Raw genomic sequence first — 15983 nt, 5'->3', positions numbered from 1 at the left:
TGCCTTGAATTCCCTCTATTCAAGGTGCTTTCAGTGGTTTCTGTTTTCCTGGCTAAATCCTAAGCTAATACCTTCCTGGTCTAGGGCAGTTCCCGTAAAGAGAACCTCCAGATGGCCATATCGAAAAAGACTTATGTGAACGCCGCTGGCTTCCTCCCTTACCCTGTCCCCCAGGCTTCTCGGCCTTTACTTTATATGCAGATAAACTGAGGATCTTGTTAAATAGATGAGAGGCCGGGCTCGAGAAGTGGTGTTCCAACATTCTCCCACCTGGTGCCAATACTGAGTAGCCAGGCACAGAGGCTTCTAGAACTGTGTGCCCTGTAAGAGCTCAGCGCAGTCGTTCTCTACAGCACCGCCGCGAGGGGGTATAACACCGGGTGAAACTGAGTCTCTCAGAAGCCACGTAACCCCGGTTTGAATACACTGTCCTGACTTACTATTGAGTGGGAGGTGGAAGGTGGAAGCCAGCCAGCCACCCGGTAGCGGTCTGATTGCATTCTTGTAGCTGCAACCATCTGACTCCTGTATTAGGACACCTAGATGGGTCGTGCCTGGGTATTTACTTATTTGAATGAATTTTATTTTTTGTAAGTTACTTATTTTGTTCCCTTTACTACACAGTACACAGGAGATTTCACCTCTGAATTTCATTTTCCTGGGTAGTAAAGGGGATGTTACAGAATAACTGTTTTACAAAGAGACCTTGGGGCAGAAGAAGGTCATGCAGCGCTGGGTTAGAGGGGCAAGAGGACGATGGGCACCTCCTGGAAATCCTCGACCGGAAGTGGAAGTAGGCACTGGTAAGACTCTGGGTTGTTTCCCTTTCTGGGGAGTGAGGCTGGGGCGATGGGGGAAGGATACACACACATTTGATCATACACGGGATAGTGTCATTGTGTCCGTGACAGCATTTTCATTTTCACGGTGTAAGAATGGGGAGGATTACTGATGATGTTACCAAGCAGCCAGACGCGGGAGCTCCAGTGGGCTCTGTCGTTCCTCTCCACTGCCCAGCTCCTGAATACCCTTTCTCCGGGTGGGGGGCATTCCTTGTCTTAGGCGCCCTCAACAGCAGGTGGAGCCTGCCTCCCGCTACAGAAGCTAAACAGGCACTCCCTCTCGGGGGCTCCCCTGCGGCTGGGTGTGGATCCATGTCCTAGACACATATGGAACAGGTGCACCTGTCCCGGACTTCGAATGAAGATACGATTGCTTCTCCCTGAGTAAGGAGGAGAGCCGTTACTGAGGAGGTGATGTTTAAGCTACGTCTTGAGGGATAAGTAGAATTTCAGCAGGTTGGGAGGTTGGAGGAATGAGCAGCAGACGGATCAGAGGGTTGGATGGGTGCGCGGGCGGTCCGGGTATGGCAGAGGCATAAATGTGGAGATACTTTAAAACAGGTAAAATGCCATTAACTTTACTCATGGGTGTTGGAGTCAAGGGCATTGATAAGGAGTCAGAGGACCGAGGCTCAAATATGGATCCTGGCTGGTGTGACCTTGGGCCAGTCCCCAGCCCTCTGGGCTCACTTTCCTTACTTGGAGAAAGGTAGTCCTACCACTACTGGTGTGCCCTCCTCACATAGTTTTTGTCGGTCACAGGAAGATGAATGTAAACTGCTTTACATGGAAAAGGCTGAACAAAAAATAATTATTAGAAATAATGTGTGTAGGGGGTGGGATACACAAAATAGTGAGAGAGCTCAAGTCCAGGCTGAGAGAGGTTAGAAGAAAGTCATGTCTGAGGCGGAATTTGGTCAAAGACGAGCTCTTCCTCAAGTGTAGGGCTGGGGAGGTGGGGACGGGGTGGGGTGAGCAGACAGCAGTCGCCAGGCAGCTTCCACAGCTGGAGAGCTGGCCGGCATCAGCGGGAGCACAGATACTCAGCTCGATACTCCTCTTCTGGGGACAAGGCTCCTCCGGTGTCTCCCTGAGGTTCTGGTCTGAATATGTCAGCTGCTTTGGGGGTGCTCCCAGTCTTCAGCCACCCTTGCTACAAATGCCTTGTGTTGTTTACTTTCTCTAGTTAGACCAGTGTCTTCTGTCACATTTTGATTCTTAATTTTCACCCCCAGAAAGGAACTCTAAGCTTGGCCCACGCCCCCATGTTCCCTCAGGAAGAGCGTGAGGTACAGGGGTGGAGAGCCTGTCAGGCGTCTCCTCCGCACTGCCCATGTAAATATCATGCTTGCCGTCCTCAGAGCGCTCAAGGTCAAGCCTCCACCCTCCTAGTTCCCTGGGCTGCAAATCAGAAGTAGATCGACACCACCTTCCTGTTTACATCCCAGGTGATCGTGAAATCTTTTTTTTTTTTTTTTCAGATTTTATTTATTTATTGACAGAGATCACAAGTAGGCAGAAAGGCAGGCAGACAGAGGAGGAAGCAGGCTCCCCACTGAGCAGAGAGCCTGATGTGGGGCTCGATCCCAGGACCCTGAGATCATGACCTGAGCTGAGGGCAGGGGCTTTAACCCACTGAGCCACCCAGGTGCCCCAATCATGAAATCTTGAAGATACTGTAGGAGGTCTTTGGGAATTCACAAATTAAGTAGTCAAGGGTGTGAGGATTTGGGAGCAACTCCAAAGTCCATGGGCCTCCAGCCATTTGGAATGGGGATCACGGCTCACCTAAGTAGGTGGCGGTGTCAGGAGTTTCCTAAAAGTTCTACAAAGCCCCAGCAGGAGTCGAAAGGGCAGCATTTAGCACGTGACAGCAGATAGTCTAGTGAGTGATTCTTTTAAAACCAGAGAATCCAGAAACTCTGCCAAAGCACCCCTTCTATGACAAGGATCCACTCCCCCTGCTCCAAAACATCTGTGGGGGCCCCTCCCCCCCCCATTCAGGGGCCCATCTCCACCTGCATCCTGCAGCACCTCCTCGGGCTTCCTCCTCCCCTCCTCCCCCGGCTGCCCCCATGCTGATTGAGGATCCAGGACACACCCTCCCCCGCCCCCCAGCCCACCCCGAGAGCCCCTCTGCTGGACCCACCAGCCCTCCGGCCCAGCCTACAGCCCTTTCTCCAGCTGGCGCTTCCACCCAACCTTTTCCTCCCGGAGCCGCCCTCCTGCTCCAGCCACAGTCATCCGTGCGGTGACCACGATTGAAGACCTGGCTCACATCACATGCTCTGTCAACTGGGTCAGTGTCACCAGCATCCTGTGTGTGGTCACGTCCTTACTCGTACTTACATTCCAAACCACAGGTGGTCAGCTGAGAGACAAGACCAGAAGACGCTGACGGTTCCTCTGGGACATTAACTGTACAGTGGGAATGAAGAGGCAGGACAGAGGACTGGTGCCCCAGGGGCCCTGGGCTGGAAAGCCATGCACTGGTCCCTCGAGGGCCTGGAGAGCTAGGACAGGCCAGGAGCCCAGAGTTCCTGGGCCCCCTGCCTGCCTGCCAAATACACAGCCTCAGGGGATTCAACTTCATAGGTCGGAGTGTCACACCCTGTGGTTGGAAAAAGTTGGTTGGAGGCAAATGGGTTCTCTCCAGAGCTGGGGTAGATTCCAGCCCTTCTGCCCTGAGGAAAATGGAGGAAGTGAGGTCAAGGTCCTGTCCTTGATCTGGTCCACGGCTGGCCTCTGCAGGACCCAGGCCTGGCCGCGGGCTGGAGGGGAGGGGTGGAAGAGGCAGGAGCTGCGCAAGAGGAGCTCTGCCGTAGGAGGAGGAGGAGCAGCTGGAGGAGAGCCCCAGGGAGGAGACCAAGCTCCAGACGTCTTCCTGCCAACGAACCCAGGATTTTTGCTTTTATTCAGGCCAACAGATTGGGAGATGATTGGCATGGCCAAAGTACTTTGCTCTCTTTCTTGACTCTGTCTTCAAGGTAGCGGCTTCCGTGGCTGTGGTTCGGGTCTTTGTCCTCACTCTGGAGGTGACTGGCGAGGAGACGGCCTCACTGGAGGGCATCACTTCCGAAGATCCAGTCGTGCTCTTGGCAGGCGCGCCTGGAGGGGCTGAGGCTACCTTGGGTCAGCGTGGAGCGGAGGCTCTGGCCGGCCTGGAAGGAGCCGGCCACATGCTTGGAGGAATGTCCGTGGATCCCTGGTGCAGGCTGGCCGAGTCAGAGGGCGGACTCCCAGGGTGGCCAAACAGGAAAAAAAGAAGACCACAGGCTGAGCCAAGCAGTGGATGCAGGGCAACCAGCGCTCGGTCACGGTCATGCCCGCCTTTGGCAAGAAGACGGGCCCCAGTGCCAACTCTTAAATCCACTGTAATCCCGCTCTTCCCGACGAAACCACTACATCCAGTCAACAACAACAACAGCACAACTTTGTCACGGTTCCCAAGAGCAGGGGCACACTGCCACTCAGGCCTCATCGTCGGGAGTGAGGGGAAAGCACGGGCCAGAGCCTTTATTGGGGTTTTGCTGGAAGGAATAGACGAGGCAGGGTAGGCGCACTGGGCAGGCTGAGGAGGGGATAGTGGGGGGTAGTTTCAGTGGACTCTGGCTCCAGGGGCATCCCGAGTGGTCTGGTGTCTGGCCCTGGGGGGATTTAGGTTAGGAGAAGAGTTCCTGGCTATAGTAGGGACCTGATAAAAGGAGGTGAATGTGCGCCAGAGGGGCGAGGGGCGGATTGGTTGGTTTGTGTATCAAATGTAGGCTCACCTGCAAGTTGTCTGCTCTTTCTAGAAAGCAGCTAACCATGGGAGGGGCAGTCCCTCTCTGGGCCTGAAAGGCCCCCCCCACCCCTACCCCAGACTTTAAAACATCACAAAATACAGAGAATAGAAAGCAGAATGTCAGAATGTGCCAGAGCATCAGGGAGTCTTGGAGAGGCTGTAACCTCCCCACGAACCCCACCCAGTGAGGTAGAGCATGAGAGACAAAAGCATCACAAGAGAGCAGGAGGCTAAGCTCCCTCAGACACTGGGCTGGTGTGGTGCAAACACGTTCTCACTCTCACCCAGACTGTGCGGCTTTGGAGTGAGACCTGGCTGAGTGCCACTGTGTGACCAGGGATAAGTTACTTCACCCTTCTGCGCCCAAGTGGATGGTAGGGAGAATTAAAGGAATTTGAGGACAGAAGCTTCTCTACTCGAGCTCCTTGCTCTGCCAGTTGCAGAACGCCTCAGAGAGCTCTCTGGAACTAACTAAAAGAAGGCTGATTTCCTGACTCCACCTAGACCTTCATGTGACCTGGGCCATCCCCAGTGAACTGCGGAGACACACCAAGACCAAGAGGAGTGAGTGTGTATGGGGACACAGTGGGGCGGAGCTGAATCACTCAGCATGACCCCGGGAGGGCTGGCTAGGCTTGGTGGGCGGTGGCCACTAAGAGCTGGAAGCAGGCGACCAGGGCCCTGGGACACAAATACCTTTCTGGAGCTACACACGGAGGGCTGGCCCCCCTCAGCAGGGTCCGCAGACCTGCTGTAGCCCCAGTACTGAAGCGGGAGCTGTTCACCTTCACACGCCACAGACTATTTTCAGCTCTGTGAGGCCCAGAATGAGAAATAAATTCACATCCTCAGAGGAAGATCGAAATGTCATCTCAAGTTCCTAGAAGTACCTGTACATTCCAAACTGTGGAGAATGAACTATTTGCTTATTTTTTTTTAAAGATTTTATTTATTTATTTGACAGAGAGAGATCACAAGTAGGCAGAGAGGCAGGCAGAGAGAGAGAGAGGAGGAAGCAGACTCCCCGCCGAGCAGAGAGCCCAATGCGGGACTTGATCCCAGGACCCTGAGATCATGACCTGAGCCGAAGGCAGTGGCTCAACCCACTGAGCCACCCAGGCGCCCCTGCTTATTTATTTTGATGTAGACATTTTAAAAAAGATTGTTTTTTATTATTTGTTTGAGAGAGAGAGAGGGCAAGAGAGAAAGAAAGCACAAGCGGGGTGGGGGGCAGGGACAGAGAGAGGGAGAAGCAGACTCCCTGCTGAGCGGGCAGCCCAATGAGGGGGTCTGTCCCAGGACCCTGGGATCATGATCTGAGCTGAAGACGGAGGCTTAACCAACTGAGCTACCTAGGTGCCCCAAATACAAACATTTTAAAAACAATTTGAATTGTTCATGGGCGTCTCTTTTCTTTCTCAAGATTTTATTTATTTATTTGATGGGGTGGGGGGGTAGGGGCACAAGCAGGGGTAGTAGCAGGGGAAGAAGGAGAAAGAAGCAGGTTTTCCCTGGAGCAGGGAGCCCTACACAGGGCTTGATCCTAGAACCTTGAGATCGTGACCTGAGCTAAAGGCAGGGTTTAGCTGACTGAGCCACCCAGGCTCGCCTTCCTGGTCATCCTCTATCTGCAAATTCCATGAAGGCTAAAAATCAAGAGTTCTCTTGTAATACTCACTCCGTAATCCTGCCTACTCCCACAGCTACTCCTGATGGAGCAACGTCTTGCTGAGGTGATTTCACAGGATTCTGTAGGCAACACGGTCATCACCCATCTTCAGGCCAGTGCTGTCACTGCGTGAGCCCACACCCCGGGCCCTAGGGCACCCCGGTTTTCTGAAATGCCTGACTCATCCTACCCAGGCTTTCTTGAAGAAAGTGAAGTGAAATTAAGCCCTCCCACATGCCTTTAAAAATGTATACTCTAAATTCCAGTTGTCGTAGTAACATCTTCATGCTGCCCGCTGCCTTTTATATATTTTGGTGCTGATGGACCATCCGTTACCATGAGAACGGGAATGTCTTCACACAGCGAACCTTGTGGAGCTCAGTTTTGTGTCGTGTGCAAAACAAACCCTGTGTCAACAGGGCCAGCCTCAACGGAGCTCTGATAGTTAACAATGGAATGGGACCTAGAAGCCCACTAGTTTCACTTGGTTCTCTGGATTTTATTTTGGGAAAAAAAAGTGTATTTTTTTTTTAAAAGACTTAGTTCTCTTGTCACTCTTCAGTGGTTATATTAGTTTCAGAGATTAATTTATTTGAGAGAGAGAAGAGGGTCAGAAGGAGAGGGAAAGAGAGAATCCTAAGCAGGCTCTGTGCACCATGAGAGCCCCAATTGGGGCTCGATCTCACGACCCTAAGATCATGACCTCAGCCCAAACCAAGAGTCGGCTGCTTAACCGACTGTGCCACCCAGGTTAAATACATATTCCTTCCTTCAGAATTGAAGAGCTGTTTGTTCACGCCTGCCACACAACTGTAATCATCTCCACTTTCCCAGTCCGACCCTCTAGTGACGGGGTAGTGCTGACCGGGCAGGCATTCCCTGCGACCCAGAGCCAAGGTCTGTGCATTGATTCTCTTTCAAAGGTGAGTGTTTGAAATATGTAAGCTCTCTTGAGTTCAAGGACATAACACCTGCTTCTTCAGAACTCTCTGCAGAGTCCTTTTGATTAATTGATTTGACTTAAAGTTTTCCATTCAGATGTACAGAATGAAGTCTGGGCTGAGAATTTAAAGTAGTTCGTTTCAGAGGACTTGTGTGTGGGAACCGACTGGAAGGTAGGAAGAAGCCAGCCCCACAGTGTGAAGAGTGGGCTGCGTCAAGGCCACATTCTTTACAAAGTCAGATCGCTAGAACTCCGGAGCCGGTTCGTGCATCTGCCACGGGCTGGGCACTGGGCTGGGCACCGGGTGGCATGAGCGGTGTGTGCTTTCTCACTTCATCCTCACAATATATGTTCTCTTCTCAGCTTTCATTTTACAAAGGAGAAAACAGAGCCACGAGTATTAAGGCAACTTGACCCAAAGTCACACACCTAACTACCCAGTGGAGCTGGGATTTGATCAGCAGCATCTTGCTCCACAACCCAAGCACTTGACCTCCAAGCTAAGTAAACCTACCTTTCACAAAGACATCCTCCACCCAGGGCCAGTGGGATTGGGCTTTGTACATCTGTGCAAACTGGAGAGGGAGACGGCAGCACCGGGACCGTGTTTTAACAGATGACGGCCCGAGTTCTGTCCCTGTGCATTAGTGTACTGCTGTGCCTTCACCAGCAAAAGGGAGCTGGGCTCAAGTGCAGGGGTGAGAAGTCATTGCCAGCGGCTCCGTCCATCAGTTCCTGGTCCTCCGGAAAACAGCGTGGTCCATAAAGAATTTTAGTTTTTGACCCCATAATCCCAGTGATGGGAATTTATTCTAAGAAAATAATAGAAAACAAATCTATACACAAAAAGGCATTCACCCAGCATTACACATCACTGCAAAAATTGGCAGCCATATAAACCTCCCAGTGCTACGGATCGTCAGGTAGACTATGATACATCCATTGAATAGAACACCACACAGCTATAAACAGACAGCTGTGAAGACAACGAAACCGACGTTAAAAAGATTAGAACTTCACATTCAGTTCAGCATCTGAAAATTACCCTTCGCTAAGACTATGACAGTGCTTTTTAAAAAAAAAAAATTAGTTAGAGGGACGCCTGGGTGGCTCAGTTGGTTAAGCAGCTGCCTTCGGCTCAGGTCATGATCCCAGCGTCTTGGGATCGAGTCCCACATCGGGTTCCTTGCTCGGCGGGGAGCCTGCTTCTCCCTCTGCTTCTGCCTGCCTCTCTGTCTGCCTGTACTCGCTCGCTCTCTCTCCTTCTGTCTCTGACAAATAAATAAATAAAAAATAAAAAAAAAATAAAAAAAATTAGTTTATAAGAAGATGGCCAACAGACACTTGAAAAGATGCTCAATATCACTTATCAGGAAATTCAAACCAAAACTACAATGAAATATCACCTCACACCAGTAAGAATGGCTAACATCAGAATAAGAAAAAACAAGTGTTGATGAGGATGTGGAGAAAAAGGAACCCTCAGGCAGTGTTGGTAGGCATATAAATTGGTACAGCCACCGTGGAAAACAATATGGAAGTTCTTCAAAAAATTAAAAATCGAAATCTCCTAAGATCTAACAATTTCATTAGTGGGTATTTACCCAAAGAAAATGAAAACACAAATTCAAAAAGAGATACACACTCCTATGACTATGGCAGCATTATTTATAATAGCTAAAGTATGGAAGCAACCTCAGTGTCAATCAGTAGATAAATGGATAAGGAAAATGTACACACACAAACACACACACACACACAGGAATGGGCGGCCCTCTTTGATAGAGTCTTGGAGGGTGATTTCGGCGGTGTGGATGGAGCTCAGTGGTCTTACAGAAGACCACCGGCTGCACACATCTGGGAGCAGACTTCCAAAGAAGTCAAGGCTGAAGGACACTTGGAGACAGAGAAGGGACCAAATGGAAGTGGGCGATTCAACTCCCATAGCCCACGGGTGCCCATACGGGAGGACAAGGCTGTTCACAGCTCTCCCGGTGACCATGCATGGCAAATGTGACTATGGTCCATATAATGGTGACTGGTGCCCCGGAAGCCAGGAACCAGGAGATCCAAGAAGCTATTGTCTGAGGGTCACCCGCTGGCCAAGGGCACTGTCTGATGAGCTGGCCTGAGTCTGCCCAGTCTTCAGATTCCTGCACCCCTGCTTGTGCCAAGCCTGCTGTGAGCCTGACCTCTCCATGACAGCTTCTCTGCCTCATTGTTAATTTTACATCCTCATTGTACATTTTACATCCTCACCCAGGAGCAAAAACACAAGGCTGGTGTAACTGGGGGAGGCTGTTCAGAGAGTAACAGATTCAAGGTGTGAATTAGCAGGGAGGAAGTACAGACTCTGAACTAAGGAATGTCAAGCGAGGCCAGGGATGAAGTGTTTTCTGTGGGAAATAGGTCGAGCAGTTGGAGGGTCAAGTGGGCAGTGGCATGTGGTGTGCTTCGGGGGCCTCGAGTGGAGTTGTGCAGGAGGCCGGAAAGAAGGCCTTGGTTTCTCTGAGTCACAAGAAAAGGAGGAGAAATAAGGCTGTGTGCAGAGGGAGGGAGCCGGGTGGGGAGGGAGCCCTGGGGGAGGGAGGATCTCATCTGCTTCCCACCCTCCACCACTGCCCAACTGCAGAGATAAAGCTTCTTGAAGTTTCTGTTGTATAAGTTGTCCCTTCCCTCCCAGATGGAGAACAAAGAGCCTTGGTTGATTTTGTGTTTTCTTACTGTGGTAAAATATATGCAACAAAAAAAATGGATCACTTTAACCATTTCTAAGTAACTGGTTTAGTGGCATTAGGTACATTCACAACGTTGTACAACCATCATCACTGTCCATTTAAAAAAATTTTTTAGAGGAGGGGGCAGGGGGCAGGGGGAGAAGGAGAGTCCCAAGCAGGCTCCATGCCCAGCACAGAGTCTGATGGGGCCTCGATCTCACAACCCTGAGATCGTGACCTGAGCCAAAATCAAGAGTCAGATACCCAACCGACTGAGCCACCTAGGTGCCCCCATCACTGTGCATTTACATTTTTTCATCATCTCAGACAGAAACTCATTAAACAACAGCTGCCCTTTCTGCCCTCCCCTCCGCCCATGGCAACCACTAGTCTGCATTCCAGCCCTATGAATGTACCTGTTTGAGAGAACTCACGTGTCATACGGTATTTATCCTTTTGAATGTGGCTTAGTTCACGTAGCATAACATTTTCAAGGTTCATCCATGTTGCAGCCTGTGTCAAAACTTCTTGTTTTCAGGCTGAATATATTCCATCATCTATATAGACCACGTTTTGTTTATCTGCTCACTTGCTGATGGACATCTAGGTTGCTTCCACCTTTTGGCTGCTGTGAATGCTGGTGTACATGTATCTGTTTGGACCCTGCTTCCAATTCTTTGGAGTATATACCTAGTAGTGGGATTGCTGGGTTGTAGGGTAACTCTATGTTTAACTTTTGGAGGAAATCACCAAACTTTTCTACAATGGCTGTACCAAGCCTTAAGCTATTTAAATGGAGAATCTATTCCAAAAGCCTCAGGTCAGCCTGGACTGGAGAGATGGTCTAATGTCTAGAGTTCAGGAGATCAGGGCCTCCCTGGATGTGAAATGTGGGTGCCCCATCCTAGCTGGAGGAGACAGGACACACTGGAGATTCCAGAATGGGGGACCAAGAGGAGTCATGTTAAGTAAAAAGTGGTTGAAGGAACTGGAGTGTTTGGCCTGGAGCAGAACAGGTGTCTTCCCCAAGAACTGTCTCTTAAGAGTGTGTAAGGCTGCCATGCGGCAGAGCGAATGGACCTTTTTGTAGCCATGGAGGGAGAAGGGGAGAGCGGGTGAGATCCACCAGGAGACCAGCTCTGGCTAAATGCTGCTTTGAGAGCAGGTTGTAGAGAGGGTTCCTGGGGTGGGTCATCGCTAAGGCCCCATGACTCGGGGAGGTCACTGAGAAGACAGCGCAGAGCAGGAACTCATGCTTTATGGGACTCTCATTGCTCTTCTGTCTTGAACAAATGGAAAGGTTCAGCTCAGTTTTGGGGTGTCTGGTTTTTTTTTTTTTTGGCAACTGACAAAATCTTGGGCTTTCTTTTTTACACAGGAAATCAGGAAGCATACAGTCTCAATACAAATAGTAGTGTAATTAGTGTAATTGCCAGATTATGAGTTTCATTGTGATAAATTTAAACATCAATCAAAATAAAATATTTAAGAACCATCATCTTATTTGAATGGTTTCTCTAGAAATTGGGAGAAGAAAATGTGGTCAGAGGTAAGAAGAGTTTCGAGACTTAAAACTCTGCTTTAGGGCTGCCTGGGTGGCTCAGTGGGTTAAAGCCTCTCCCTTCAGCTCAGACTATGATCTCAGGGTCCATCGGGGCTCTCTGCTCAGCAGGGAGCCTGTTTCCTCCTCTTTCTCTGCCTGCCTCTCTGACTACTTGTGATCTCTCTGTCAAATAAATAAATTCTTTTAAAAAAGAACAACAAAATTCTGCTTTAGGGGCGCCTGAGTGGCTCAGTCAGTTGAGTGTCAGACTCTTGGTTTCAGCTCAGGTCATGATCTCAGGATTTGGGGATCGGGCCCCGTATCAGACTGCCTGAGAGTCTTTCTCCCCCTCTGCCCCCTCTGCCCCTCTCCTGCTTGTGCTCATGCTCTCTCAAATAAATAAATATTAAGACAAAACCAAACCAAGCCTCTGCTTTGCTCAGGTATCCTGACCCCTTGGTCACCTCTACAGGTGACTCAATAAACACAATACAAGAGCACAGATGTGGCGTTCTGAGGGTGCATTTCTTCCTGAAGCTGCCTCTCTCTACCAGTTGTTTCTCAGCCTTTTTTAGTTTCCTTTCTTGTTTTCTTTCTTTCTTTTTTAAAATTTATTTATTTGAGAGAGAGACAGTGAGAAAGAGCATGAGTGAGGAGAAAGTCAGAGGGAGAAGCAGACTCCCCATGGAGCTGGGCGCCTGATGCGGGACTTGATCCCAGGATTCTGGGATCATGACCTGAGCTGAAGGCAGTCGTCCAACCAACTGAGCCACCCAGGCGTCCCTCTTGTTTTCTTTTTTAAAAGATTTTATTTATTCATTTGACAGAGATCACAAGTAGGCAGAGAGGGAGGGGAAGGAAGCAGGATCCCCACTGAGCAGAGAAGCCTGATGCGGGACTCGATCCCAGGACCCTGAGATCATGACCTGAGCTGAAGGCAGAGGCTTTAACCCACTGAGCCACCCAGGTGCTCCTCTGAGCCTTTTTTTTTTTTTAAATTACAGAAGCAATGCATGTTTCAGATATTTATTTGCTGTCCAGCAAATATTTCTGGTTCCCCTGTGGGGCATGTGTGGCATCGCATTTCTCCACTCCCTTAAAGTTAACTGTGGCCACGTGCCTTGTTTTAGCCAGTAAAATGGTTAGTGATCGGTCACTTCTGGGTGGGAACTTCAAGAATCCATGTGCAATTTACATTTCTTTCTTTCCTTCTCTCTGCCGTAACCTACAACACCCCAAATGCAGGCTGCTTGGTAAGCCCAGGCCCCCGAGTGAGGGTGATACGGGACAAGCCCCCAGCCTACCCTCAGTGGACATGGAGCCTGAGGGAAAAATAAACCTTTGGGTTAGCCCTCCAGGAACTGGAGCTTTAATAAGAAATAAACCTTTGGGGCGCCTGGGTAGCTAAGTGGGTTGGGTCTCTGCCTTCAGCTCAGGTCATGATCTCAGGGTCCTGGGATCAAGCCCTGCATCGGGCTCTTTGCTCAGCAGGGAGCCTGCTTCCTCCTCTCTCTCTCTGCCTGCCTCTTTGCCTACTTGTGATCTCCATCAAATAAAGAAATAAAAATCTTAAAAAAAAAAAAAAAGAAATAAACCTTTTTGTTTTAAGCCACTGAGATTTTGGAATTGTTACTGTAGCATAAATAGCTTCAAAAGGGGCACCTGGGTGGCTTGGTCAGTTAAGCGTCTGCCTTCAGCTCAGTTCGAGATCTCAGGGTCCTGGAATCAAGTCCCACATCGGGCTCTCTGCTCAGCGGGGAGTCTGCTTCTCCCTCTTCCTCTGCTGCTCCCCTGCTTGTACTCTCAAACACGGGCAAGCTGGCAAGGCCTGCTATCAGAGCACTACATTTTAGGAGGGAAGAGAACCATTAATCAATCAGCCACTTAACTATAAGAGTATGGAGACATATGGAGCCCTGCATAGTGCATACGGCATGAGACCTGCTTTGGCCCTAGGTCAGGGAGACTGCTCTTGGAAGATGCGAAGCTGGGATCTAAAAGGGGGCCGGGAGTTAGCCAGGGGAAAGGGAGAATTGTGTCCCACACAGAGGGAACAATATGAGCAAAATGTCTGAGGCAGAAAGGAGCTGGAGTGACGGGAATGCCAAGAGGAGGGTGAAAATGTGCTGGGAGGCGGGGAGGATGCAGCCTCCTGTCCAATCAGTGCTTGGGGACCTTGGTGGGAAATCTCGCCGCACCCCAAGAGCAGTGGGCCACCATGGGAATGTTTGAGGCAGAAGGGTCACATGATCATACCATATTTTTAGATGGCAACTGCCAATATGGGATTATCAAGGTAAGGAAGGTCTACTGAGGAGAAAATCAGTCCCAAGTTGGCTTTGACCCACAGGACAAAACATGATGCAGCCCCCAAAGCCAACAGCAGGTGGCGCTGTGTGCATGGCTGGCAGCCACTGGGAGCGTCTGGCCACCTTGGTGAACCTGCTTCAAGCTGGGGCATCTCTGGGTTCTCACAGAGACGCAGAGACACTCGCTGCATCCTTCCACCACCAGTGTGGAGAAAAGGAACGCACTGCAGGGCCAGGGGCAGACCTGGCTTCTGACAGGAGGTTTGGGTTTGTGCACCAGCAGCCAAAGCTTCCGTGTTCATGTTCCTCCCCTATTTGATAGAGAAGACTGACGCAGGAGCCTCATCCAACAGACCATGATCCCTGTTCCCATTCTCTCACCTTCCCCGACATCTGTGCAGCATGTGGCCCTACAGACCCCCCTTTTCTCCAGATTTCCTCACCTTTCTCGCCCTCCTCCTCTATCTCGGACAGTCCCTCCTCTTCCTTCTGTCCCATGAATGGAGATTGTCCCCATGGCTCCTGACTCGGCACCACTTTCTTATTTCTACAACTGACCAGCCCCTGGTTCCAACCATGAGCTTGCCTGGACTACATCTAAACCTACACTCCTGGCCAGCTAATCCGTCTGAGCCCTAGTCCCAAATTCCCTGGTCTCCCAAGGAAGAGTTCCTCTTCACCTAGCTTGTGGTTTACAGCCAGTTGTTCACGTCTGGTGCAGCCACTAAGGCTGAGGAGCTGGGGAAGGGGAGAAGGGGAGAAGTGATCCGGGCCACAACCATGTCCTCCCTCTGGGCTCTGCACCTCTCTCCTCTGCCGCCCAAGCTCTGCTGAGCATAGGTTTCTGCTTTTCTGCAACTTCAGCTTGTTGGGGACCCCTGAGGCTCCAGCTCTTTCATGGTCTCTTTCCATGCTTCCTTCAAGTGTCAGCTTCCTACGTGCCTGGTCCTCTGGGTCTTTGTAGGATGGAGACTCAGATGGACCCACTGGTCTTGGAATAGACCAGCCTCCCTCGTAGCAGCCAGTGGATGAATTGTCAGGGGTCAGAAGCCTCTGCTGGTCCAACCAGCTGTGCCTTAGGGAGTAGTGTTACTACTGGCCAGGTATTACTAAACATGATCACCCAGGATAATTCTTCATGGGATGAGGGGGGCGGTTAGGGTTAGTGTGGTTGACGGGAGTGCTTTCTTCTCCCCTTGCTGTGATTCATCCCCTTATAGACGAGATCTTGGAAAGAATTTGCTTATGTTTTTCCTTCACTTCCTCACCTTTCTGTCACACATCTTTTCTCTCTCACCTTTTTTTCCTCAAATACTTTTTTTTTTTTTTTAATCTCAATCCTATAGAAAGGTTGAAAGAAAGTACAGTGAACACACAGACCCTTTACGTAGACCAGGGTTCTCAACCTTGATGCCATAACATTTGGGGCTGGAGAATCTGCTGTTGCGGAAGCCTGTCCAGAGCACTGTGAAGTCTTCAGCAGCTTTCCCTGACCTCTACCAACAGATGCTGGGGGCATCCCCTTGACTGGGGCAACCGAAAATATCTCCAACATCACCAAATGTCCTTTAGGAGGTAAAATAGCCCCCTGGGGAGAACCACTGACCTAGATTCAGGAAACTTTTGTCAATTTGCATGTGCAAATACAGTGTATATATATATATGTACCATATGTAAATACACACATATATATTTCCTATATATATGTAATCATAGTGAGCAAATGTGGCAAAATGTTAATCTGTGGCTCTCTAGCATATTATATATGCATGTATGTGTATTTCACATAGAGAGTACAAATGTGGCAACATGTTAAAATATGTATTTTATACATGCACGCATGCACACTTTTTTCCTGAAACATTTCAAAGTAAGTTGCATATATCACCCCTACCCCTCCCCTGAAACACTTCAGCTCCTGAGGATAAGATCGTTCTGGCATATAACCACAATAAGATTATCATGGCCAAGAAATCCACATCAATACGGTATTATTTTAAAGCCTACATTCATTTTTTCCTCAACTTCCCAGTAATGTTCTTTGTGGATTTTTGGTCTGCAGTGTCTTTTTCATGATAACAGAGCAAACACTCCATCGAAGGGGAAAGAGACTGCCCTCCGTCATGATGGGACCCATGCATCAGCCTCCTTTGCTAGGTATCAACCGTGCCCCCAC

At 49.8% G+C, this 15983-nt stretch overlaps 1 long non-coding RNA gene across 4 annotated transcripts; it reads left to right on the top strand.

The window, feature by feature from the left end:
- Positions 1-35: 35 nt before the first annotated feature.
- LOC131829753 (uncharacterized) lies at positions 36-8324 on the top strand. Of its 4 annotated transcripts, XR_009352982.1 has the most exons (4): positions 36-803; positions 1063-5190; positions 7071-7499; positions 7602-8324. It is a non-coding gene; the product is annotated as an uncharacterized LOC131829753 (long non-coding RNA). The 4 variants fall into 4 exon arrangements; XR_009352980.1 differs by having other exon boundaries at positions 7071-8324; XR_009352981.1 differs by lacking the exons at positions 7071-7499; positions 7602-8324 and having other exon boundaries at positions 1063-1253; positions 2078-6012.
- Positions 8325-15983: the final 7659 nt, after the last annotated feature.

Source organism: Mustela lutreola, chromosome 4 (assembly GCF_030435805.1).
Source record: "Mustela lutreola isolate mMusLut2 chromosome 4, mMusLut2.pri, whole genome shotgun sequence".
Lineage (NCBI taxonomy): Eukaryota > Metazoa > Chordata > Mammalia > Carnivora > Mustelidae > Mustela > Mustela lutreola.
Note: the sequence above shows the minus strand (reverse complement) of the source record. Positions and strands in the feature narration are given on the sequence as shown.